The sequence below is a fragment of the Hippopotamus amphibius genome, chromosome 5 (genome assembly GCF_030028045.1).
Source record: "Hippopotamus amphibius kiboko isolate mHipAmp2 chromosome 5, mHipAmp2.hap2, whole genome shotgun sequence".
In the NCBI taxonomy this organism is placed as follows: domain Eukaryota; kingdom Metazoa; phylum Chordata; class Mammalia; order Artiodactyla; family Hippopotamidae; genus Hippopotamus; species Hippopotamus amphibius.
The window spans coordinates 49545034-49570094 of NC_080190.1; the positions used below are offsets into that span (position 1 = coordinate 49545034).

General features: G+C 42.9%; 1 non-coding gene across 1 annotated transcript; it reads right to left on the bottom strand.

Annotated features, from left to right (window-relative positions):
* Nucleotides 1–12610: 12610 nt before the first annotated feature.
* On the bottom strand, nucleotides 12611–12683 carry TRNAE-UUC (transfer RNA glutamic acid (anticodon UUC)). The gene has a single exon. It is a non-coding gene; the product is annotated as a tRNA-Glu (tRNA).
* Between the last annotated feature and the right edge of the window lie 12378 nt (nucleotides 12684–25061).

Genomic DNA, 25061 nt, shown 5'->3' on the forward strand with positions numbered 1-25061 from the left:
TTGGCCCTCTGTCTCCATGGGTTCCACATCCACAGATTCGACCAACTTGGATCACAAATACTTGGGAAAAAAATTCCAGAAAGTTCTAAAAAGCAAAACTTGAATTTGTCATGCCCCAGCAACTGTTACGTGGTATTTACATTGTATTTACAATTATTTCCTGGCATTTACACTGTATTAGGTATTGTAAGTAATCTAGAGACCAGTTAAAGTATATGGGAGGATGTGTGTAGGTTACATGCAAATGCTACACCGTTTTACATGAGGGACTTGAACATCCGTGGAGTTTGGTATCTTTGGGGAGGTCCTGGAACAGATCCCCCATGGATATTGAGGGACGACTGTCATTCACTGAGTTATGGGTTATGTTGGAGGTAAGTGCAAAGGGTTCTGGGAGTCAGGGGAGGCTCCCTGGAGGAGATGGTGTTTGAAGGAAGAGTCCTACAGAAGAGCTAGAAGAGGTGAGCCTCTTACGGAGCAGACCTGGAAATACTGATCATGGGGTTGGGGTGGGGCAACCTAAAGGAAAAAATCCAACCTGAAGTTGGAGGCCAGAGTGTTAAAATTCCATCTGCTCAAGTATGGCTTATTGGGGTACATGCTGAATCACACTGCAGGAGCATTCTAAGCGACAGAGTAAAAATAATTATAGCTATAGTGTGTGTGTCCTGGGTCCTCTGCTGGGTGTTTTGCATATATTACTAAATATTCTTTAACCTTCATCGTGGCTTTGCATGCTGGGAATATGCCCATTTTATAGATGAGGAATATTCAGGAGAACCTTGAAGTTAAGGGTCACTTGCCAAGTTGACTTGGCCTCTGTCTGTAAGGCTACACTGCTTCCCTTGGGAAATAACCTCCTGTCATATCATGTATTCCTGACCCTGTGGAGAGCTAGTGGTCTGGTGTCTCTCCCTGCACTTGGGCTGTGGCAGTGGGCAGGGATGCATCCCGTGAGCCACCTGGGCTGGGCAAGGAGCCCTCCTGCTCTGGAGTCGGGTGGTTGGCGAGTCCTGCCCTACTACACACTGCCCTTTCCTCATTCTCAGTGTCGGGAGGCTGCCTGTGGGGACTAACTGCTGAGGTCGCCAAACTGAAGAAAACCAAACACATGAAACAAGGGCTCCAAATTCTACAAAGATAATAACTAACTCTGGGAAGTAAAAAGGAGCTCATGGAACAAAAGCTTTATATGAACTATAGTAACTTCAGAGGGCAAGGAAGATCTCACTTCCATGAAACAATAACAGACTATTAAAAAAACAATCAAAAAAAAACAATCAAAAAAAAAATCAGATGTTCAGAAAATACTGAATATTGCCCAAAAAAATACCCCCAAACACTTCAGTAGATGCGCTGAATAGAAATGACCCTTGGGATTTGTACATAGGAAGCCTGGGATATCTCATGGGGTGGAGGGATGTGACCCGAATAGATCTGGGGATTTGGGCAGTAAAAACTAATGGAGAGCCTGGTCCATGCTCTTCTGAAGATGAATGCTTAGATTTCTAATCATGTTCAATCAGTTTGTCACTATCTTTAAGAGTTAAATTCCAGGAAAGAGTATCTGGTTGGCATTTCTTGGGCCATCCATATCTTCCTTGGAGTAATTTGATTGACAGCCTATCCAAGACTCTGTGCCATGAATGGAAGAGGAGCTTGAAAATAAATTTGGGGTGTAGTTTCCAGGAGATGGGAATATGGAAGTTGGGCGGAACAGACTATAGATGCGTACTCTGCTTAGTCTGCCATGAAGTAGATGTGAGAACAATAACAGCTGATGTTTATCAAGTACTAACTATATGCCAGTCAGTGTTTTTAGTCTCTTCCACCTCATTACACCTCTAAATTCTCACTGAGCCCCATGAGACATGTGTTACGTTCATGCTACCCATTAAGATGTTGAAGGTCAGAGAGGGTGAGTAATTTTCCTAAGGTCACATAGTTGGGATTCACATCCAGTTGGTTGGGGTCTAGTGTCCTTATCTTGAGCCATCGAGCCACATTTACCTCTGGACTCAGGTGCTTCTTCATAAGGTTGATTGAGAATTAAGAGAGGGGACTTCCCCGGCGGTCCAGTGGTTAAGACTCCACCTTCCGATGCAGGGGACATGGGTTTGATCCCTGGTCAAGGAACTAAGATCCCACATGCCTCGTGGTGCGGCCAACAAAAAAATAAAAGCGGGGAGGGAGAGAAGTGAGGCATTGTGGGCAGAGCAGCTGGCACAGTGGTCAGTCCATGACAGTTGTTCAGTGTCTAACCAGGTTGGTCAGTGTGGGTCCAGTTGGGGTTCGTTGGGTTTTCTCCATTTGTGGGGAGTGAGAGGAGGTGATGTGAGCTATTTTTTCTTTGAATACTCAAGGAAACTTTCATCATAAGATAGAATTCTCAAAACTTGGAGGCCAGAGTTGAATTGTGTTACAAATTATCTGTCTCCTGTGCTGTCTGTCATCTCTCTTTCCAGCTGAAGTGCAAAGTGAAAATACTCTCTAGTCATTTCCTTCTCACAACTGCTGGACCCAGAAGAAAAGGCCAAAGAAAACAGTTGCTGCTGCTTTACTGCAGAGGGCCTTAAAAACCAAACTTCATCTTTTTCCTGATAGACAAGGAATACATGTCCTTTGAGTAACAGGGAGACACTGTGGACAATAATAGAACGTAATAATCCCTAACGGTTACCTGCAGCTTCCGGCTTCCCAGTGTGCCAGCATCTGGGCTCTGTGCCTTATGTTCTTTCATTTTTACCCTCATAATAGTCCCATGAGGAGGGTGTTGTTACCACCCCCATTTTATAGATGAGAAAACTGAGAATTGTGAGGTTGAATAATTTCTCAGCCTCACAGATCCTAAGAGGGGGGCTAGCTTTCACACCCCGACTCTGAATCTCCACCCCAAACTGCATATTGTGCTGTGCTCCTGAGAAAGAAAACAGCTATCTTTTCCCCCCCTGTATCCCCATTCCATAAAGTGACACACATACTTCTTTTTGACCAACCCTGAAAACATTGTCTCAAACATACATATGCCCCAAATTGTCGTGTTTAGCAAAGGGATTGGGGGCACTTTTTGCTGGGATCTTACAGCCTGTAGAAATGTGTGCTTTGACCACCAAGGGCGCCACCCAGGCTGCGTCTCTGCTCGCCAAGGTGGGCATCACTCATGCTACGAGCAAATCAAGCTGCCTGGAAAACAGCAACAATCACCGTGACAAACTGAACACGTTGGGAGATGGAGCGATTTCCCCGAACAAATCACCATTACAATCATTTTCCTCAGAAAAACTCCACAATGTATATTCCTGTTTCTTTGCCAAAAGCCCTAACATGTTCTGACACCTTCTCCACGTCTGGTGAAGTGAGTCCCAGTGTCCTCGGACACCTCTGCAGCCTCTCTCCCTCCCCGACCAGCGCGTGGCTAGGCTCGGCCACGCTGATTTCTGAGCTCCATCTGGGTCGCGGGGTAGACTGGGCTTCAGTCCTGACTCTGCCCAGCAGCCTTGTGGCCAGGGGCAAGTTGCTTCACTCTCTGAAACAGTGTTTTAAAGACTCCAGATAGCAGGCTTGGTGGCTGGCAGGTTGTTGAGAACTCATTAACATACATGAACAGTGAAGCATAGTTTCCTAGCTCAGAACAGCTAACCCAGGGAAGCCCGGAGGCTCCGCAGCCCATTTTTTTTTTTTTTGCCTGGAATTGAGACAAGGAGGAGGAGTTTGCTGCCTGAGGAGAAACCAGGGAAGTGTTTGTTTCTGCCAGGAGGATGGAGGCAGAGCCCCTCGGGAGACAGGGAGGTGGGGGGGTGGTGAGGGCTGTGCAAACAAGCAGGAGGAAGACTGAAACCGCTTGCTGGGAGTATTTCATAGAAGCCCTCTCCTCTCTCTCTAGGAAAGCATCTATACATTTGACTTTGTATGCAGCTGCCTCTAGGCAGGTGGGTTTATTTGGGGGTGCCCTAAGAGGAAGATGAGGTGAGTGCCAAATGTCAGCTCCTGCAGGGGTTGGCGGGGGGGTGATTTGGGTCCTTGACTGGAGCAGGGGGTGCCGGGAGCTGCCCCAGCTCCCACAGGTCCTCCAGCTGCTCTGAGCCATAGCTGGTTTAATCTTGCTGGGAACCCTTTATTGTGTTTGGTGGATGATTTAGTGAAAAACATTTTGGTTCCAGATGATAGGAACGCCAACTCACACTGGCCTAAGAAAAGCAAATCACTCTCGCCTGGGGGGTGTCGTGCTCTGATCAGCAGAGCAGAGCTTGGAGTCCCAGTCTGTTTAAGAGTAGGGGCGAGGTGGAGCCCTAACAACAAGTAGTTGGAAAGGAGGCAGCAGAAATGAACAGCCACTGCCTACCACAGTGGCCAAAGGAGAGAGCCAAGTCTTCTCTGTTCCACGGACCCAGAAATTTCCCAGCTACCAAGAACCCAGGGAGACAATTTTCTCCAGCAAGTCAACTGATCCCCAAAGGGAGATGCTAAGAAATTATGAGCAACAGTTTGTACTAAGCACATTTCTCCAAGGCATTTAAACACTTTCCATCATGCTTTATTAAGTGAGAATGTCACACTGCCCCTTCAGCAAGGGTTGATTGCTGGTATCTGAGCCTTCCGTTGTTGACCAGAATGTCACTGAGAGCTCACTGGGTGACACTTGCTCTGCCAAGCTCTGGGGCAGGAGGCACAGAGACATAAAAGATGACATGGCTACTGCTTCGAGGAGCTCTATGACCATCTCAGGAGACAGACACACACAGATACAAGGTTCTAGGCGTTCCTTCAGAGGCTGTGGAGAATGAGGGCTGCAGGAGACCAGAGGAGGGAGCCTGCCAGGCTGCTGGGAGAGACAGGATGAGGAAAGATAATGCCAAGAGGAGCCATTTGAGTCGGCAGTGTTTACCAGATGAAGTAGGGCATGACAGGAGGGCAAAGGCCTATAAGCCTGGAGGGCCTGGTCTGGGCACTTAGGGCTGCGGAGTGGGCAGTGGGCAAGTGGAGAGGTGAGTGAGGTCCGCATCGTAAAGGACTCTGATGCCCGGTTGAAGAGTTCAGGCTTTATCCTGAAGCCATGCAGGGATGTCTCAGTCTCAGTTCAAGCTATGAGCCGCACAGCTGACTCTGGCAGAGACAGGTTCAACAGGAAATGTGGGAGGGGAAGCCAGGGAGCTCAAAGAATTCCCAGGAAGGCTGGGAAAGCAGGCTGGATTAAAAACAGGGACAAGGGCTCTGAAGCCAGAGGAACAGCTCAGGTCATACAAGAAAACAGGCCTGGGAGGACCCCATGGCCGTGGCAGCTGAAATGGAGGCCTGCGCCACAAGCCTCGTTGGATGCTGGCTTCTGTGGTTGGAGTGACTGCCCAGCTGCCACCAGAAACTGTACTAGCTGCCACAGCTAGAGCCACAGAACACCTTTCCCATTTTCTCTTCATCCTTGTGCCAAGAGCTCTAGGGCTCCTGGCCCACGTCAACACTTGGCTTCCACCGGGGCCCATATGTGGAGAGCCCCCCAAGCACATCACGCTGATGGACAGCCAAAAAACACAAGAAATGCACAGGGAAGAAACAGGGTCCGATTTATAGTTTAGAAAGATCATTTCAGCAGCATCGTAGAGAGTGGTTTTCAGGAGGAGACAATGGAGACAGTATAACAAGATAAGAACTAGTGAAATAGTCTAGGCAAGAGATGTTGAAATCCCAAACTAGGGCAGAAGCACTGGCATTGTTGAGGAAAGGGCAGATTAGTGGTGTTTCAGAAGCAGAAAAAGTGAAGATGGTAAAAGAGTGATTGGCTGTCCCTGAGTTTCCAGATGGAGTAAGTTGTTGATCATAACTTTAGTTGACATGGGGAATACAGTCAGAGAAGTAGAGTTGGGGAGCAGATGTGGGGTTTACTGCAGGCTGTCTAGGGACATCCAGTTGGAGATGTTCAGGAGATGTGGGACAACTATTTTTGGTTTGGTTTTTGTTTTTGTCTTTTTCAGCTACCCAGCATCTATTTATTCTGGAAACAGATCCTCTAGCTTCCTTTTGGAAAACTAACTTTCCCACACAGTCCTTTTGGTTCCAATAGGATTGAGTCCCCCTCCTCTCAGTTCCAGAAGTGAGCATGTCTTCCAGGCCTGACCAACCCAAGTCACAGTGATTAATGCAGAAATGGACACAGGACTCAACCTGAGCCAATGAGAGTCAGGTCCTGGGACTCTTGCTGGAACAGTTGGGAAGGTAAAGTTTTCTTCCTACTCGGGCTACTACACTAGTGAAAGGTCAGCCTGAAGTAGCTGGTCATTTTGTCACTACTTTGGGTCAGCTTACATGAGAATGAAGCCAATTCCAAGAGATGGAGACAGAGTCTGCTGTCACTGACTGAGCGCTTGTCTCCAGCCATGCTTGAAGCTGTACATATAGTTTTCAGTTAGACAAACCAATGTACTTCCTATTTTCTTAAGCCAATTGTATTTAGCTTAAGACATTTTTTTAAATTAATTGATTAATTAATTTTATTTATTTATTGGCTGCATTGGGTCTTCGTTGCTGCACATGGGCTTTCTCTAGTTGCTGCGAGCGGGGGCTACTCTTCATTGTGGTGCACAGGCTCCTCATTGTAGTGGCTTCTCTTGTGGAGCATGGGCTCTAGATGCATGGGCTTCAATAGTTGCGGCACATGGGCTCAATAGTTGTGGCTCACTGGCTCTAAAGCACAATCTCAATAGCTGTGGCACTCAGGCTTAATTGCTCCGTGGCATGTGGAATCTTCCCAGGGCAGGGCTTGAACCCGTGTCCCCTGCATTGGCAGGCAGATTCTTTACCACTGCGCCACCTAGGAAGTCCTAGCTTAAGATATTTGAAGGTGAAAATATCCTGACTAGACCACCAGGATTTGGCATCTAGCACTTAGCAAAGAAATCAGGACTGGGAAAGACGTTGGGAAATTACAGCTGCGGCTTTGGATGTGACCTTAGAGAGTGAAGGGAGAAGAGGACAATGGACGGAATCATGGGGTGAGCCAGTATGTGGGCGCTGGTACAGAAATACAGTTAGAAACACATAAATACCTTCACAGTTAGAAACAAACAAGTAATACTGGGACCCTTCTGATAAAGTGCTAATGCTTGTAGCAGATTGAGAAAAGTTTTAAGACAGTTAAAAACACCAGGCTAGTTTTGATTTTGTTTTTTATTTCTACAGAAAACCACTGAGACATGATTAGATGTTTTGGAAGCATTTTTCAAAACTAGGGAAAATAGATGTCTCTCTGAGGACACTTACCAGGAAGGCATACACTATTCAAGTGCCAGCGGACTGCCTGGCATTAGTGCCACCCGTCTGCTCACTTCAGAAAGTACAGTAATCAACAAGTAGTTTGGGATATTTTTCCATTGTGAATTGTGGTCTTTAGTTCATTTAACCCATTTAACCCATTTCCCCAGTGATGCTGAATTCCTAATGAATATTTAAATGACTGGAACATTTTAAAGACAAGAATCAGTCAAGCCTTGGAGCCTGATCACCAGCTGCTCAGAGCCTCCTTTGAAGTTATTTAGGCTCTGACTTAATTTTGGTGAACTTTAAAATTTGTTGCACAAGCCTGGTTTATTTTACATGCACACTTTAGCTAGATTATTGTTGTCATCCACTATTGTTGAAGTAGACTCCCAGGAGGTCGGTTTGGGGAAAATTACAAAAATAGCTTGAGTTGCATTCCAGCAATGGAAGGCGCTGGAGATGGAATGCTTAGGCTTAGGGCGAGGGTTTAGCCCATAGACAAGGGCTCAGCTCCCAGACTCAGCCACCTCTCACCTGTATGAGGGAGCCTGGTTGAGTTCCTCACCTCCTCTGAGACTCAGTCTTCCTACCCAGTAAGAGAAGAATACTGTGTAGGGCTGTATAAGAGTCTTTTGAGGATGAGATGAGATCAGGTACATCAGGAGGTCAGAAAAGTGTATGACACTTAGCAAGGGCTCAGTAATTGATAGATGTCAGTAAAGGAGCTCAATTTTTGCCTTTTCTTATTTTTTGTTGTATGCTAATAAAATAGCAGCTACTCATTTTTAAAAAATCAAATAACATAAAAGCACATAAAGTAAAAAGGAAAGCCCCCTGCTATCTATTTGCCTTGATCGCAGGTGACCCTGGGCAAGTTTCCCAACACATTTTTACTTGTGCAAATGTGTGTACACACACTATACACACACCACACACTTGTTCACAAGTATATGATGTGGACATCTTTACAAAACCAGTGCCTATATAGATAGATACAGATAGTATCTCATTCTTTTTTAAGTTGTTCAAATAGTTTGGAGTGAGGAGGTAACTGACTTTTTTGGTAATGGTTTTATATAAGTATAATTTACATGTCATACAGTTCACTCATTTTAAAGTGTGCAATTCAATGATTTTTCATATATTCATGGACTTGTATAGCCATCACCACAATCAATTACAGGACATTTTCATCATGTCAGAAAGAAACCCCATAGTCTATCACCCCCTCAATTCTCCACCCCGCCCCCCCACCCCCTGAGTCCAATGCAACCACTAATCTGCTTTGTATCTCTATGCGCCTATTTGGACATTCCATGCAAACCAAATCATATAATACATGGTATTTTATAATTGGCCTACTTCCATTAACATAAATGTTTTCAAGTTTGTTCCATGTTGGAGCATGTACCAGTACTTCATTCCTTTTATGACCAAACAATATTCCATTGTATGGATATACCAAGATTTTTTACCCACTTATCAGTTGATGGACATTTGGGTTATTTCCAACTTTTGTCTATTATGAATAAGTGCTATGAATATTCATGTGCAATATTTTTTTCAACATATGTTTTCATTTCTCTTGGGAGAGGAATTGCTGGGTAACTCCATGTTTTAATTTTTTAGGAACTGTCCGATTGTTTTCCAAAGTAGCTGTACCACTTTACTTTCCCACCAACAGCATATGAGCGTTCTGATTTCTCTATATCCTCCCCAACACTTGTTGACTTTTTGATAATAACCATCCTAATGCATGTGAATGATACCTCACTGTAGTTTTGATTTCCATTTCCCTGATGACTAATGATGTTGAGCATCTTTTCATATGCTTGTGTCAGCCATTTGTATAACTTCTTTGAAGAAACATCTATTCAGATCCTTTTTCCATTTTAAAATCGGGTTATTTGGTTTCCTTTATTATTGAATTGTAAGAATGCTGTTTATATTCTAGATATGTCCTTTAACAGATATATGATTAAAAAATTTTCCTGCCATTTCTGTAGGTTGTCTTTTCACTTTCTTGATACTATCCTTTGAAGGACAAAAGTTTTTACTTTTGTTGGAGTCTAATTTATTTTTTTGTTTTGTTGCTTGTGCTTTTGGTGTCATTTTCTAAGAAACCATTGCCTTATCCAGGGTCATGAGGATTTACCCTTGCATTTTCTTCTAAGAGTTTTGTAGTTTTGGCTCTTACATATCGGTCTTTCATCTACTTTGAGTTATTTTTGTATACAGTGTGAAGTCAGGATCAAACTTCATTCTTTTGCATGTGCTGTCCTGTTGTCCCAGCACCACCTCTTGAGGTAACTGATTTTTTTTTAAAGAACTTTTATTGAGATACAGTTAACAGACAATAAACAGCGCATATTTAGAGTGTACAATTTGGTATCCCAATCTCCCAATTCATCCCCCCCGCAACCCTCACTGCTTTCCCCACTTGGTGTCCATGTGTTTGTTCTCTACATCTCTGTCTCTATTTCTGCCTTGCATTTCCTCTTTCATAGTTAGCATTTGCCTTATGTGTGGAGGTGCTCCTATATTGGGTGCATATATATTTATAATTGTTATCTCCTTTTCTTGGATGGATCCCTTGATCTTTATGTAATGTCCTTACTTGTCTCTTGTAACATTTTTTATTTTAAAGTCTCTTTTATCTGATATGAGTATTGCTACTCCAGCTTTCCTTTGATTTTCATTTGCATGGAATATCTTTTTCCATCCCCTCACTTTCAGTCTGTATGTGTCCCTAGGTCTGAAGTGGGTCTCTTGTAGACAGCATATATATGGGTCCTGTTTTTGTATCCATTCAGCCAGTCTGTGTCTTTTGGTTGGTGCATTTAGTCCATTTACATTCAAGGTCATTATCAATATGTATGTTCCTATTACCATTTTCTTAATTGTTTTGTTTTTGTTTTTGTAGGTCCTTTTCTTCTCTTACGTTTCTCACTTAGAGAAGTTCCTTCAGCATTTGTTGTAGGGCTGGTTTGGTGGTGCTGAATTCTCTTAGCTGTTGCTTGTCTGTAAAGCTTTTGAGTTCTCCATAGAATCTGAATGAGATCCTTGCTGGGTAGAGTATTCTTGGTTGAAGTTTCTTCCCTTTCATCACTTGAAATATATCATGCCACACCCTTCTGGCTTGCAGAGTTTCTACTGAGAAATCAGCTGTTACCCTTATGGGAGTTCCCTTGTATGTTATGTGTCATTTTTCCCTTGTTGCTTTTAATACCATTTCTCTGTCTTTAATTTTTGTCTATTTGACTGCTATATGTCTTGGTGTGTTTCTCCTTGGGTTTCTCCTGCCTGGGACTCTCTGTGCTTCCTGCACTTGGGGAGCTATTTCCTTTCCCATGTTAGGGAACTTTTCAACTATAATCTCTTCCAGTATCTTCTCAGGTCCTTTCTCTCGTCTCCTTCTGGGACCCCTATAATGCGAATGTTGGTGCGTTTAACATTGTCCCAGAGGTCTCTTAGGCTGTCTTCAGTTCTTTTCATTCTTTTTTCCTTATTCTTTTCTGCATCAGTGATTTTCACCATTCTGTCTTCCAGGTCACTTATTTGCCCTTCTGTCTCAGTTAATCTGCTATTGGTTCCTTCTAGTGTATTTTTCATTTCAGTTATTGTGTTGCATATCTCTGTTTGTTTGTTCTTTAATTCTTCTAGGTCTTTGGTAAACTTTTCGATCTTTGCATCCAGTCTTTTTTCAAAGTCCTGGATCATCTTCACCATCATTATTCTGAATTATTTTTCTGGAAGAGTGCCTATCTCCTCTTCATTTAGTTGTTTTTCTGGGGTTTTATCCTGTCCCTTCATCTGGTACAAAGTCCTCTGCTTTTTCATTTTCTCTGTCTTTCTGTGGCTGTGGTTTTCAGTTCCACAGAAGGAAATACTGCTGATACTGCTTGATACTGCTGTCTCTTGAGGTAACTGATTTTTGGAACTTCCTCCACTTACTGAATTCTCCCTTTAATTCAGAGAGTCTTTCAGTTGATTCTTGTTTCTTCTGTTGTCAGCAAATCTCTGCTCTGCTGGGATCTACATTATTTTTATTTAATGTTATTGTATATTATAATATATACAAATTTAAATTTAAATACTAATTTAAAAGGTAAAAACCCCAAGCCTGTGTCTTGGTATTTTATGCAGATTCAATGTACATATCTTCTTTCTCCTTTTTTTCCCACAAATTGTAACAGTATATGTTCTCTTCTGAGCCATATTTTTCATGCTTTTTTTGATGAAAATAATGTATCTTGGTGATTGTTCCATAACAGTGCTCCAAAAATATCTCTTGGTCTTTTTACAGGATGTGCAGGCTTCCATTGCTTGAGTGAAGTGTGGTTTATTTAACTGATCCCTTGTTACTGGATATGGGGCAGCTTTTCTTTTCTTATTACAAGCCATGCTGTAAAGAATTTTTGTACACATAGAAATTTGTATGTGCAGGTGTATATCTTTAGGATAAGAGGAATCTATTGAATTGAAAGATATATGCTTTAAATTTTGGACAAATATTGCCAGATACCTCTGCAGACATGTTATCAATTTATACTGCTGCCAGCAATGTATGAGTGTCTATTTGTCACATCCTTGCCAACATGGAATGCTGACTCACTTTTTGATTTAATATCTCAGTTTTGATTTGCATTGATCTTACTATGAGTGAGGTTAAACATCTTTTCCTATGTTAAAGACCATTTATATTTCCTTTTCTGTGAATTGTCTCTTCATGTCCTTTGCCTTTTTTCTGTTGGGTTGTTCATCTTTTTCTTATTGATTTGTGGGAGCTCTGTATAGATTAAAGATATGAGTTAAAAATAATTTTCCCTATCTGTATTTAAACTTTTGATGTTATTTTCATTTTTTAAAACACAAAATCATTTTTATTCTTATCGAGTTAAATGTATCCATTTGTTTGTCTATGTCTTTTGGTTTTCAGTTATACTTAGAACAGCCTTCTTCACTCTGAGTTTATAAAAAATTTCAAGTTAGTGATTTCACTTAATACATCTAAACATTTGATCCATCAGGAATTTATTCTGGGATAAGGTTGAGGGGAACCCAGCTTTCCTCCAGATGGCTATCCAGTTGTCTAACAACATTTTTAGAAGAAGCAATCTTTTTTACTAATTTGAAAAGCCCTTTATCATACCTTACCTTCCTCTGTCGATTTCAGATTTCTATTCTATTTTTGACTACTATTGCTTGTTTATATTTCAATATAAACTTTATAATCAGTTTTTCTTGTCTCCAAAAAACCCTGTTGGCATTTTAATTGGGCTAACATTATATTTCTAGATTAACTTAGGGAGAGTTGATTTTTTTTTTTCTTGACCACACTGCTCAGCTTGTGGGATCTTAGTTCCCTGACCAGGGATCAAACCTGGAGCCACAGCAGTGAAAGTGCTGAGTCCTAACCACTGGACCACCAAGGAATTCCCAAGAGTAGATATTTTGTGATGTCTGCCTGGGTATCTAGAAGGAGGAAGGAGATATGAAGAGAGCGGTTTTGAGCCACCTGGAAATGTTCCCAGACCTACAACACTCAGCTTGTCTCAAGACCTGGCACCATAATCCTTCAGTGATGACTGTGACCCCTTTAATAGATATAGGAGATGCCCTGTGAGCGTCTACTTTGTGCTGGCATGTGGTTGAGGTTTCTAATCACCCACATTAGCTGTTCTCCTCATCTTCTTAGTAATAAGGTGTTTTATTTTTTTATTTTTTTATTTTTTTTATTATTTTATTTTATTTTTTTGGGGGGTACACCAGGTTCAATCAACTGTTTTTATACACATATCCCCATATTCCCTCCCTTCCTTGACGCCCCCACCTCAATTCCCCTCCACCCTCCCTGCCCCAGTCCTCTAAGGCATCTTCCATCCTCGAGTTGGACTCCCTTTGTTATACAACAACTTCCCACTGACTATTTTACAGTTGGTAGTATATATATGTCTGTACTACTCTCCCGCTTCTTCTCAGTTTCCCCTTCACCCCCCGCCCCCTCCCATACCTCGAGTTCTCCAGTCCATTCCCTGTATCTGCTTCCCTGTTCTTGTCACTGAGTTCATCAGTACCATTTTTAGATTCCGTATATGTGAGTTAGCATGCAATATTTGTCTTTCTCTTTCTGACTTACTTCACTCTGTATGACAGATTGTAGTTCTATCCACCTCATTACATATAGCTCCATCTCATCCCTTTTTATAGCTGAGTAATATTCCATTGTATATATATGCCACATCTTCTGTATCCATTCATTTGTTGATGGGCATTTAGGTTGCTTCCATGTCCTGGCTATTGTAAAGAGTGCTGCAATAAACATGATGGTACAAGTTTCTTTTGGGATTATGGTTTTCTTTGGGTATATGCCCAGGAGTGGGATGACTGGATCATATGGTAGTTCTATTTGTAGTTTTTGAAGGAACCTCCAAATTGTTTTCCATAGTGGCTGTACCAACTTACAGTCCCACCAACAGTGCAGGAGAGTTCCCATTTCTCCACACCCTCTCCAACATTTGTTGTTTCCAGACTTTGTGATGATGGCCATTCTGATTGGTGTGAGGTGATACCTCATTGTGGCTTTGACTTGCATTTCTCTGATGATGAGTGATGTTGAGCATCTTTTCATGTGTTTGTTGGCCATCTGTATGTCTTCTTTGGAGAAATGTCTATTTAGGTCTTCTGCCCATTTGTGGATTGGGTTATTTGCTTTTTTGGTATGAAGCTGCATGAGCTGCTTGTATATTTTGGAGGTTAATCCTTTGTCCGTTGTTTCATAGGCAATTATTTTTTCCCATTCTGAAGGTTGCCTTTTAGTCTTGTTTATGGTTTCCTTTGCTGTGCAAAAGCTTTTAAGTTTCATGAGGTCCCATTCGTTTATTCTTGATTTTATTTCCATGATTCTAGGAGGTGGGTCAAAAAGGATGTTGCTTTGATGTATGTCAAAGAGTGTTCTGCCTATGTTTTCCTCTAGGAGTTTGATAGTGTCTGGCCTTATATGTAGGTCTTTAATCCATTTGGAGTTTATTTTTGTGTATGGTGTTAGGAAGTGTTCTAATTTCATTCTTTTACATGTTGCTGTCCAATTTTCCCAGCACCACTTATTGAAGAGGCTGTCTTTTTTCCATTGTATACTCGTGCCTCCTTTGTCAAAGATAAGGTGCCCATATGTGTTTGGGCTTACTTCTGAGTTCTCTATTCTGTTCCATTGATCTTCCTTTCTATTTTTGTGCCAGTACCATACTGTCTTGATCACTATGGCCTTGTAGTATAGTTTGAAGTCAGGAAGCCTGATTCCACCAACTCCATTTTTCCTTCTCAAGATTGCTTTGGCTATTCGGGGTCTTTTGCGTTTCCATACAAATCGTAAGATTTCTTGCTCTAGTTCTGTGAAAAATGCCATTGGCAATCTGATCGGGATTGCATTAAATCTGTAAATTGCTTTGGGTAGTACAGTCATTTTCACGATGTTGATTCTTCCAATCCAGGAACATGGTATATCCCTCCATCTGTTTATGTCATCTTTGATTTCTTTCATCAATGTCTTAAAGTTTTCTGCATACAGATCTTTTGCCTCCTTAGGCAGGTTTATTCCTAGGTATTTTATTCTTTTGGTTGCAATGGTGAATGGGAGAGTTTCCTTAATTTCTCTTTCTGCTCTTCCGTTGTTAGTGTATAGGAATGCAAGAGATTTCTGTGCATTAATTTTGTATCCTGCTACTTTACTAAACTCATCAATGAGTGCTAGCAGTTTTCTGGTAGAGTCTTTAGGGTTTTCTATATATAGTATCATGTCATCTGCAAAGAGTGATAATTTTACTTCTTCTTTTCCAATTTGGATTCCTTTAATTTCTTTTTCTTCTCTGATTGCTGTGGCTAACACTTCCAAAACTATGTTGAATAACAGTGGTGAGAGTGGACACCCTTGTCTTGTTCCTGTTCTTAGAGGGAATTCTTCCAGTTTTTCTCCATTGAGAACAATGTTGGCTTTTGGTTTGTCATATATGGCTTTTATGATGTTGAGGTAATTTCCTTCTATGCCCATTTTCTGGAGAGCTTTTATCATAAATGGATGTTGAACTTTGTCAAAAGCTTTCTCTGCATCTATTGAAATGATCATATGGTTTTTATCCTTCAATTTGTTGATATGATGTATCACGTTGATTGATTTGCGTATATTGAAGAATCCTTGCATCCCAGGGATAAACCCCACTTGATCGTGGTGTATGATTTTTTTAATGTGCTGTTGCAGTCTGTTAGCTAGTATTTTGTTGAGGATTTTTGCATCTATATTCATCAGTGATATTGGTCTGTAGTTTTCTTTTTTTGTGACATCTTTGCCTGGTTTTGGTATCAGGGTGATGGTAGCCTCATAGAATGAGTTTGGGAGTGCTCCGCCTTCTGCAATATTTTGGAAGAGTTTGAGAAGGATAGGTGTTAACTCTTCTCGAAATGTTTGATAGAATTCGCCTGTGAATCCATCTGGTCCTGGGCTTTTGTGTGTTGGGAGATTTTTAATCACTGCCTCAATTTCTGTACTTGTGATTGGTCTGTTCATGGTTTCTATTTCTTCCTGGTTCAGTCTTGGAAGATTGTATTTTTCTAAGAATGTATCCATTTCTTCCAGGTTATCCAATTGATTGGCATATAGTTGCTTGTAGTAGTCGCTCATGATGTTTTGTATTTCTGAGGTGTCCGTTGTGACTTCTCCTTTTTCATTTCTAATTCTGTTGATTTGCATCTTCTCCCTTTTTTTCTTGATGAGTCTGGCTAATGGTTTATCAATTTTGTTAATCTTCTCAAAGAACCAGCTTTTAGTTTTATTTATTTTTCTTATGGTTTCTTTCCTTTCTTTTTCATTTATTTCTGCTCTGATCTTTACGATTTCTTTCCTTCTGCTCACTTTGGGGTTTCTTTGTTCTTCTTTCTCTAGTTGTTTGAGGTGTAAGGTTAGGTTGTTTATTCGATCATTTTCTTCTTTCTTAAGGTAGGACTGTATTGCTATAAACTTCCCTCTTAGAACTGCTTTTGCTGCGTCCCATAGGTTTTGGGTTGTTGTGTTTTCGTTGTCATTTGTTTCTAGATACTTTTTGATTTCCTCTTTGATTTCTGTAGTGATTCCTTGGTTGTTTAATAGTGAATTGTTTAGCCTCCATGTGTTTGTATTTTTTGCAGTTTTTTTCCTGTAATTGATATCTAGTCTCATGGCGTTGTGGTCTGAGAAGATGCTTGATATGATTTCAATTTTCTTGAATTTGCTGAGGTTTGATTTGTGACCCAAGATGTGATCTATCCTGGAAAATGTTCCGTGTGCACTTGAGAAGAAAGTGTAGTCTGTCGTTTTTGGATGGAATGTCCTATAAATATCAATTAAGTCGAGATGGTCTAATGTGTCATTTAAAGCTTGTGTGTCTTTATTTATTTTCTGTTTGGATGATCTGTCCATTGATGTAAGTGGGGTGTTCAAGTCTCCCACTATAATTGTGTTACTGTCGATGTCCCCTTTTATAGCTGTTAGCATTTGCCTTATGTATTGAGGTGCTCCTATATTGGGGGCATAGATATTTACCACTGTGATATGTTCTTCTTGGATGGATCCCTTGATCATTATGTAGTGCCCTTCCTTGTCTCTTTTAATAGTCTTTACTTTCAAGTCTAATGTGTCTGATATGAGTATTGCTACTCCAGCTTTCTTTTGACTTCCATTTGCATGGAATATCTTTTTCCATCCCTTCACTTTCAGTCTATATGTATCCCTTGGTCTGAAGTGGGTTTCTTGTAGGCAGCATATAGAAGGGTCTTGTTTTTGTATCCATTCAGCCAGTCTGTGTCTTTTGGTTGGAGCATTTAATCCATTGACATTTAAAGTGATTATTGACATGTGTGTTCCAATTACCATTTTCTGAACTGTTTTGGGTTTGTATTTGTAGGTGTTTTCCTTTTCTTGTGTTTCCTACTTAGAGAAGTTCCTTTAGCACTTGTTGTAAGGCTGGTTTGGTGGTGCTGAATTCTCTTAACTTTTGCTTGTCTGGAAAGCTTTTGATTTCTCCCTCAAATCTGAATGAGATTCTTGCTGGGTAAAGTATTCTTGGCTGTAGGTTTCTCTCTTTCAGGACTTTCAGTATATCCTGCCATTCCCTTCTGGCCTGCAGAGTTTCTGTAGAAAGGTCAGCTGTTATCCTGATGGGTTTTCCCTTATATGTTGTTTGTTGCTTTTCTCTTGCTGCTTTTAATATTTTTTCTTTGTGTTGAATTGTCGTTAGTTTGATTAATATGTGTCTTGGTGTATTTCTCCTTGGGTTTATTCTGTATGGGACTCTCTGTGCTTCTTGGACTTGGTTCATTATTTCCTTTCCCATGTTGGGGAAGTTTTCCACTAGAACCTCTTCAAATATTTTCACAGACCCTTTCTTGTTTTCTTCTTCTTCTGGGATGCCTATAATTCGAATGTTGGTACGTTTAAGGTTATCACTGAGGTCTCTGAGGCTGTCTTCTAGTCTTTTTATTTTTTTATCTTTTTCCTGCTCTGTGGCGTTTATTTCTTCCATTCTATCTTCCAACTCACTTATTCGTTCTTCTGCCTCAGTCATTCTGCTGGTTAGAGCATCTAGAGTATTTTTAATTTCAGTTATTTTGTTATCCATTGCTGTTTGTTTTTCTGAGTTCTTATGAACTGTTTCTTGTACTTTCTCTAATTTGTTATCGAGATTTTGTATCATTTTTACTATCATTACTCTAAATTCTTTTTCAGGCATTTTTCCTATTTCCTCCTCATTTATTTGGTCTTGTGGGTTTTTTTCCTGCTCCTTTGCCTGCATGGTGTTTCTTTGTTTCCTCATGGTTGTCCAAGCTTTTGGGGTTGCTTGTCCTGGTGATAGAGGTGTTTATAGAAGACTGTCCAAGCCTCAGACTAATGTCCAAGTATTGGATTAGACGAATATTCAGTCGGCTATGTCAGGTTCTCCGCAGCCCTTTCCGGTGTCCGAGGCCGTCTGCTGGTGTTCAGCTGGTTCTCTGTGGGAATGACTGTGTCCTTCCGTGCATTCCCAATGCATCTGTGGAGAGGGATGCACTCCACGTCTCTCTACTTCGCCGCCATCTTTTTCTCCGCAAATCCTGCTGGTGTTGGAGGGTTGCCTGCAGAGGTGGGGGGCAGCTGTGGCTCACCGAGGAGACAGGAGCACTGGCAGCAGGGATTCTGAGAAGTGCTCATTGGCATGAGCCCTTCCAGAGTCCACCATTAGCTCCACCAAAGAGCCTGTAAGCTCCAATGCTGGGTCACCTCAGGCCAGACCAGTAATAAGGTGTTTTAGTGCATGTTGCTGCTTGGCCGAACATTTTCATTTCCCGGTCCCTTTTGGCCATGTAAATGCAGGATTAAGTGGGGCTGCTGAGAATTCTTCTTAAAGAGAAGGGCAAACCCTTTTTATTGCCCCTCCCTCTTTCTGGCTGCCTGGAACGCAAGCCTGATGGCTGCAAAGCAGTAGCCATCATGGACCAGGAGGCTCTGTGCTAAGATGGTGGAGTGGTGAGGTGGATGGATTCAGGGTCTCTGGTGACTGAGGAGCGGCCACAGTCTGGACTTTGGTGTTAGTCAGGATTCTCCAGAGACACAGAACCAATAGGAGATATGGATCTATGTCTGTATCTATATCTATTTCTTTATCTATATCTGTACATATATATGTGTGTGTATATATATATAAAATGAGAGAGAGATTTATTATACAGAATTGGCTCACATGCTTATGGAAGCTAAGTCCCATGATCTGCTGTCTGCAGGCTGGAGAGCCAGTGGTGTAGTTCCAATCTGAATGCAGGAAGACAGATGCCCTGGCTCAGAAAGTCGGGCAGAGAGAGCAAATTCTCCCTTTCCCTGCCTTTTGTTCCATTCAGGCCCTATACCAAGTGGTGGAGGCCCACCCACACTGGGAAGGGCAATCTTGTTCACTCAGTCTAATGATTCAAATATTAATTTCATCCAGAAACACTCTCATAGACTCACCCAGAGTAATGTTTCAGCAAATATCTGGGTATCCCGTGTCGAGTTGACACGTGAAATTAATCCTCACAACTTCCCCCTTTTAACTGGTTTCAACCACTGTTATTTTGTGTTTTCCTTTGATGTGCTGCTGAACTGGATCCCACTCATCCAGACCACAGGGCAAAGAGCAGAGAGCATCTTCCTTGATGAGCTCAGCATGTAGAGGAGCAGGGAGAGTGGGGAGAGAAGCAAGCCTGCAGCCTCTGCGTGGAATGTCACACGGTAGGAAGTGCTAGGGGCCGTACCTGGTGCTGTAGGTGGGAGTGGGGTGGGGGCGAGGAGGCCCTCGAAAAGGGCCTGGTAGGTGAATGGGGACCTGAAAGCTGAGCAAGGTCTTGTCAGCCAGAGAACACAGCATGGACATTCCAGGAGGTAGAAGCAGCATGAGAAAGGCAGCAGAAAGAGAGGTATGGTTTTGCATTGAGGAACTCTGAGAAATTTGGAGTTTCCAATCTGGGGTATCTTACACCAGATTGCTCCGTGTGTAGGATAAGGTCTAGGTCAGTGGTAAGACTCAAGAGGCAGGAGAAAACATTATGAATTCGGGGAACAATTTGTAGCACAATAGTTGTAGTAGTTCAGAAATATGGTTCTAAGTTTAAAATAAAAGTTAAAAAAGGAGCACTTTATAAAAAATCATAGGTGTGGCTCTCAGCTTAGAGAACCTGTTCAAAAACACTCACATCACTAACAGTGGTTCACTTAACCACAGGCTTGCTCCCCTGGGGAAGGGCAGTGTATCAGAATTCACAGAAGGTGTCTGCAAGTCGAACAAGGCCAAAATCTGATACATCCTCAGGGACATATGCCTGGTGTCCATCTCCCTTTTCCCTCCTCAAGAATCAGCACCTACTCTGCCAAGTAAGAACACTTGCATTGTTTTTTTATCCAAAGTAAAGGACGTAATCATGTAAGTGTGGGTTTTTATTAAACAGATATATATAGGAAGGCAAATAATTTTTATATGCCTACCCCAAGGGCTGCCTGGCTCTTCTTAGCTCATGAGTACAAGTGAAAGATTAGCAACAAAAGTCCAAGTCTGTGCAGAAGTGTCCTCCTGCATGGCTGAGGACAAGTCCACACTCTTTTTGTCTGCACATGAGTTGGGGGGAAGGGGCAGGTCTCCCACCTGCTCTGGGCCTTCCCTCTGGGAGGCTTTCCTCCATATTGTGGGGAGTCACCTCCAGAACATTCCGGGTCCACTGCCTTCCAAGGCCTCTGCTGCTGTTGCTGTGCCCGTCTTGGGGGTCTGCTTCCTTCCCCCTTACTCTCCTCTCCAGCCCAAGAGTAGACACAGACCAGGAAGGGTAGATCCCTCCCTTGAGTCCCCACATCACAGCTCAGAGGTCCAGAGCTTGCTGGAGGCTCTGGGATAGTTGGTCACACTCATGCGGTACCAGTTACAGGATACTTTCCGGCCTAACCCCCAACCAACCTCCACGCTGTGGAGACCAGCGTTTCTCGTACTCCAGGATGATGGCCAAGCCCTCCTAAGTTCCATGGAATCCAGGCCCAAGAACGTGAGGCCCAGAGAGAATGAGCATCCCAGATCACCTGTCTGGGGGTAGCCTTCTTGCCCTGCCCAGGATGACTGAGGGAGGGCAACTCCATTCCCTTCACAGAGGAGTCCCTCCCTCCCTACAGAGACATGCTCTTGCCCTAACTCCACCCTAAGGCTGCTCTTCTCAGAGTGCTGAGGGCTTAAGTGGATGGGAATCACTGAAGCACATGTTAAAATGCAGATCCTTGGGTTCCATCGCTGACTCAGAGCTTGGGAATGCAGCCCAGAAACTGCCACCAAGAGACCACAATATCAGTGTATCCCTGGAGTCAGGAGTCTTTGGTCCTAAATATTATATATTGAGGGCATCGCTAATGCAGGCTGGACTGAGCTTCCCCCAACCTGTTACTCCTGCATGAAGAGGGGGTTGGCACTTACCATTCTTCTGGGTCTCAGCTCTTGACCTCTTCTGAACTGCTGCTCAAACAGGAACACACACTTTCAAAAAGGTCTGTAACTATGTAGGCAAATGTAGTCCAACACCTCCCTTAGAGAAGGACCATTTCCCATCAAGAAACATGATTTGGGGGGTGCAGCTCTGCCTACAACTGGGCCCCCTCGTACCTGATCCTAGGGAACAATAAGGATTTTTAGGGGCCCAGCTTCTCAAATGTCTTCATTTCAGAGATCAGTAAACAGGGTGTTTGCTTTTCATTTGCATAACCAAATGGTTTCACTAGAACAGAGTAGTGGACACACACCACTGTTGGAAACAGGAGGCCTATGGTCCTCAGTGGAAGGGTGACCTCGTGATTTACGGGGACAGTTATACCCAGACCAAAGGAGTAAGCTGCAGGGTCCCAGGGGAACAGGAACAGATGGTCATCCTGCTAACAGCTGGGTGCAGTGGTTCTTGTTTTGAGGTTGGTGCTGTGTTTTTCCAAAAAGTGAGCCAACACTTTAAAACCAAGCATTTCAAATAAAAATCCAGATTTCTGTCTCTTCTGGAAAAATTCAGGAGATTGACAGCACCAGGCCTGCCTCCTCCTGCCCAGCAGCAGCATTGCTGGAGCTGAGTGGTAGCTCCCATGAAGCCTAGGCGCCTGCCCGGCAAGGCCATCACAGCCCCCTCCCCACGGTGTCCCCCATGGGCCAGGTCCAGAGGTGGCCATTGTGCTCTTTGCCCTTCTGTTTCCTTTTACCAGCTTAGAGCCACTCAGCCTGCCCTGCCCCGACTCTGTGGCCTCACGGAGGGTGTCCTCTGGTTCCCACGGAGGAGAACTTGGGTCTCTACCTCAGACTCAGAGCATCAACTCACAGCCAGGACTGGAGCCTCCAATCTTACTACTGTACAAGTAACCACAAATAGACACTTTCCTGTGAACTCTTTAAGCAATTTGGGGTTTTTTTTTAAGCTCTTTATTGGAATATAATTGCTTTACACTGTTGTGCCAGATTCTGCTGTACAACAGTGAATCAGCTGTATTTATACATGTATTCCCGTATCTCCTCCCTCCCGCGACTCCCTCCCACCTTCCCTATCCCAGCCCTCTAAGGCATCACCCATCACGGAGCTGATCTCCCTGTGTTATGCAGCAGCTTCCCACTAGCTATCTATTTTACTGTTCAATCAATATGGGAAGAAAATTTCTCCATACCTTATGCCAGCGACCTGGGCTAGCATTTTCTTATCTTTCAATTGGATCTGGCCAACTGTGTGTTTCTCCTGGAAACTTGGCACCCACGGGGTGTACACACATTGTCATTTGAGTTGTTCTCCCCCCTGGTGCCCACAAAGCCCACAAGTTGGGGATGAATGTTTGAGTGTCAAGTCCCAGTATTTTACTTTTACTTCCAAGGGTGTTCAGAGTCCTTAGGGTTCACTGCTCAAATGTCCCAGCAGCTTACCTTAGAAACTGATTTTTGACACAGCTGTCTTATATATGGCCTTGTCATGAGTTTTGTTTGTCAGCAAAAACAAAACTTGTCACAAGTTTTGAAAAGTGAACTCGCCAAGAGAGCGAGTACAGCCAGCAAAGCCCCAGGCAGCAAGCCCAGGGCAGCCCCTAAAAATCTCCATTCTTTAAAAAATTTTAAAACTAATGAAAAAAGCTTAGAGATTCTAAATTTCATTAAAAAGCTAATAAGATAGAGCTATGCTTCTAATTTTATTCTGAAAAGACACTTTCTTTACACGTTCCAATAGGAAAGAAATTGATATGACGTCTTACAAAACGTAAATGTGATTTAATTAAGTGGCACTTTAAAAGCATTAAAAGGCATCTGAATGTCTAGTTTGTTGAAGCATGAAGTACTTTTGCCTCCAATTGGGAGCAAGCCATGTTTCCTGTGTCTCTGCAGAGAAGTATCTTTTTAAGAAGACATATGACAGAGGGAGGCAGAAGGGAAGGATGAGGGTACCTTTCTTCAGGCCAAAAAAATGATTACATTTCCAAAGAGGAAGCTCTTCTTAATCAGTGACAGAGAAGAGCTAGGTTATATAGACAGATGACCTGTATGTCAGATTCTCAGTTTTATTTTCAACGTTTATTTGAAAAGTACCTCCCTCTCCTTCCTTCCCTTCCCCTCCCCACCCCTCCTCGACACAGACACAGACACAGACACAGACACACACACACACACTCATATGCAAAGTAAAAATTCCACCATTGAAAACATTTACAAAAAGGAAGAAATGATAGTCCTGCAGGCCTCCTCCTTCCACCCACCCCACCCACCTCTCCAAGCCTACCACCCAGAGGTAACCCTGGGACTTTTTCCTGTAACACTGACTCATACATCATTTAATTCGGATCTACCTTGGAACACAGCGCCCTGGGCACAGGCATCTCCTAGAAGCTTTCTGCACTTGTTTTTTGCTTAGAACCGTGTGCAGTCTCCCCTTCCCAGCCCTTCTGCTCTGGCCATGAGGGAAAGGAGAGCAGATTGTGTGTGTGTGTGTCGGGGGAGGGTGCTGCTCTGAGGCAGGAACACAGGCCAGGGTGGAGGGTGTGTCAGAGGAGGGCAAGGTGGCTGCAGGGTGGACCCCTTGTACCAGTTAACAGTGCAGGCCTGGAACCGGGGGAGCTGAAGTCACCACACCAAATGCAGATGGGAAAGCCTGCGATTTTATTTCCCAGCAGAAAAGGCTTTGGCGGTGAAAGCAGGAAGCACTAGTCAAGCAGGAAGAAATTTCCTGATTCAAGATTGAATGCTTAGACAGTCAGCAAATGTTTTAATCACACGGGAAGAGGGTCAACATGAAATGTTAAGTTAAAAAAAAAGATACGTAATTGGATACATACGGCATGATTCCAAATTGGTGAAATCCAGATCTGTGTATGTCTAGCTCTTAATGAACATTCAGGCATAAATGGAAGAAACCCCAAACTGAAATAAACAAAAATGTTATCAAATGTATACTTTATCTTTACCTGTATTTTTTCATTCCACTGTAGTGAAAATGTACTTCTCTTGTAGTGAAATGTTTACATGGAAACAAATAACTTAAACTGATCTTTGAGACAAGGGGACTAAATCCAGGGTTATGGAGGACGTGTGAAAACCAGCACCAGGCACCAGGAAGAAGACTTGTTTTTAGCCTCAGCACAAATGATTAAATATTTCCAGAGTCCTAAGTGATTCATAATCTCTGAATGAAATCTGAGAAGTGAAGCTTGGGCTGAAAATGAAAATTCTATCCCCTATTGCATCACGTGCAAGAAAGAACTTGTCCAAGTGGTTTCATAGAATCCCAGATGCCTTTGCAGTTCTGGAGTGCAGGGGGGTTTGAGGTTCTCTGGAGCAATGGGAAGGATGGCTCCCCAGGTGCAGCGAGGCTGCAGGGAGCAGGGTGGCCACCTCCCTGTGGGGTGTATGCCCAGAGCCAGCTGCTGCCTATTGCAGGCTCTGAAAGCCCTTCTCTTTCAACAGGATGCCCAGAGTCTTCGGGGAAGGAATCCAGCTTTCTTCTGTGATGCCTTCTTACCATGACCTCACAGTTAATGCCATTAGATCAATACCTGCATTTCTCCCCTCTCCTTTACTCTACAGCTAAGAATACATGCTACAGTTTGCTGCACAGATCCTGTAAGTAAAAAGAACATCATTTTGATATGGCTGAGGTTAACACTGACTACAGATAAAACCCTTCTTTAACTCTACTGGCTGTGTTTTCCTCCAGAGGGACAGGGAGCCACTTTCCCCTTCTGTCTCGGCCTCTTTCCGGCCCTCTTCAGACCAGTCTGTTGGACTGGCTAATGCAAA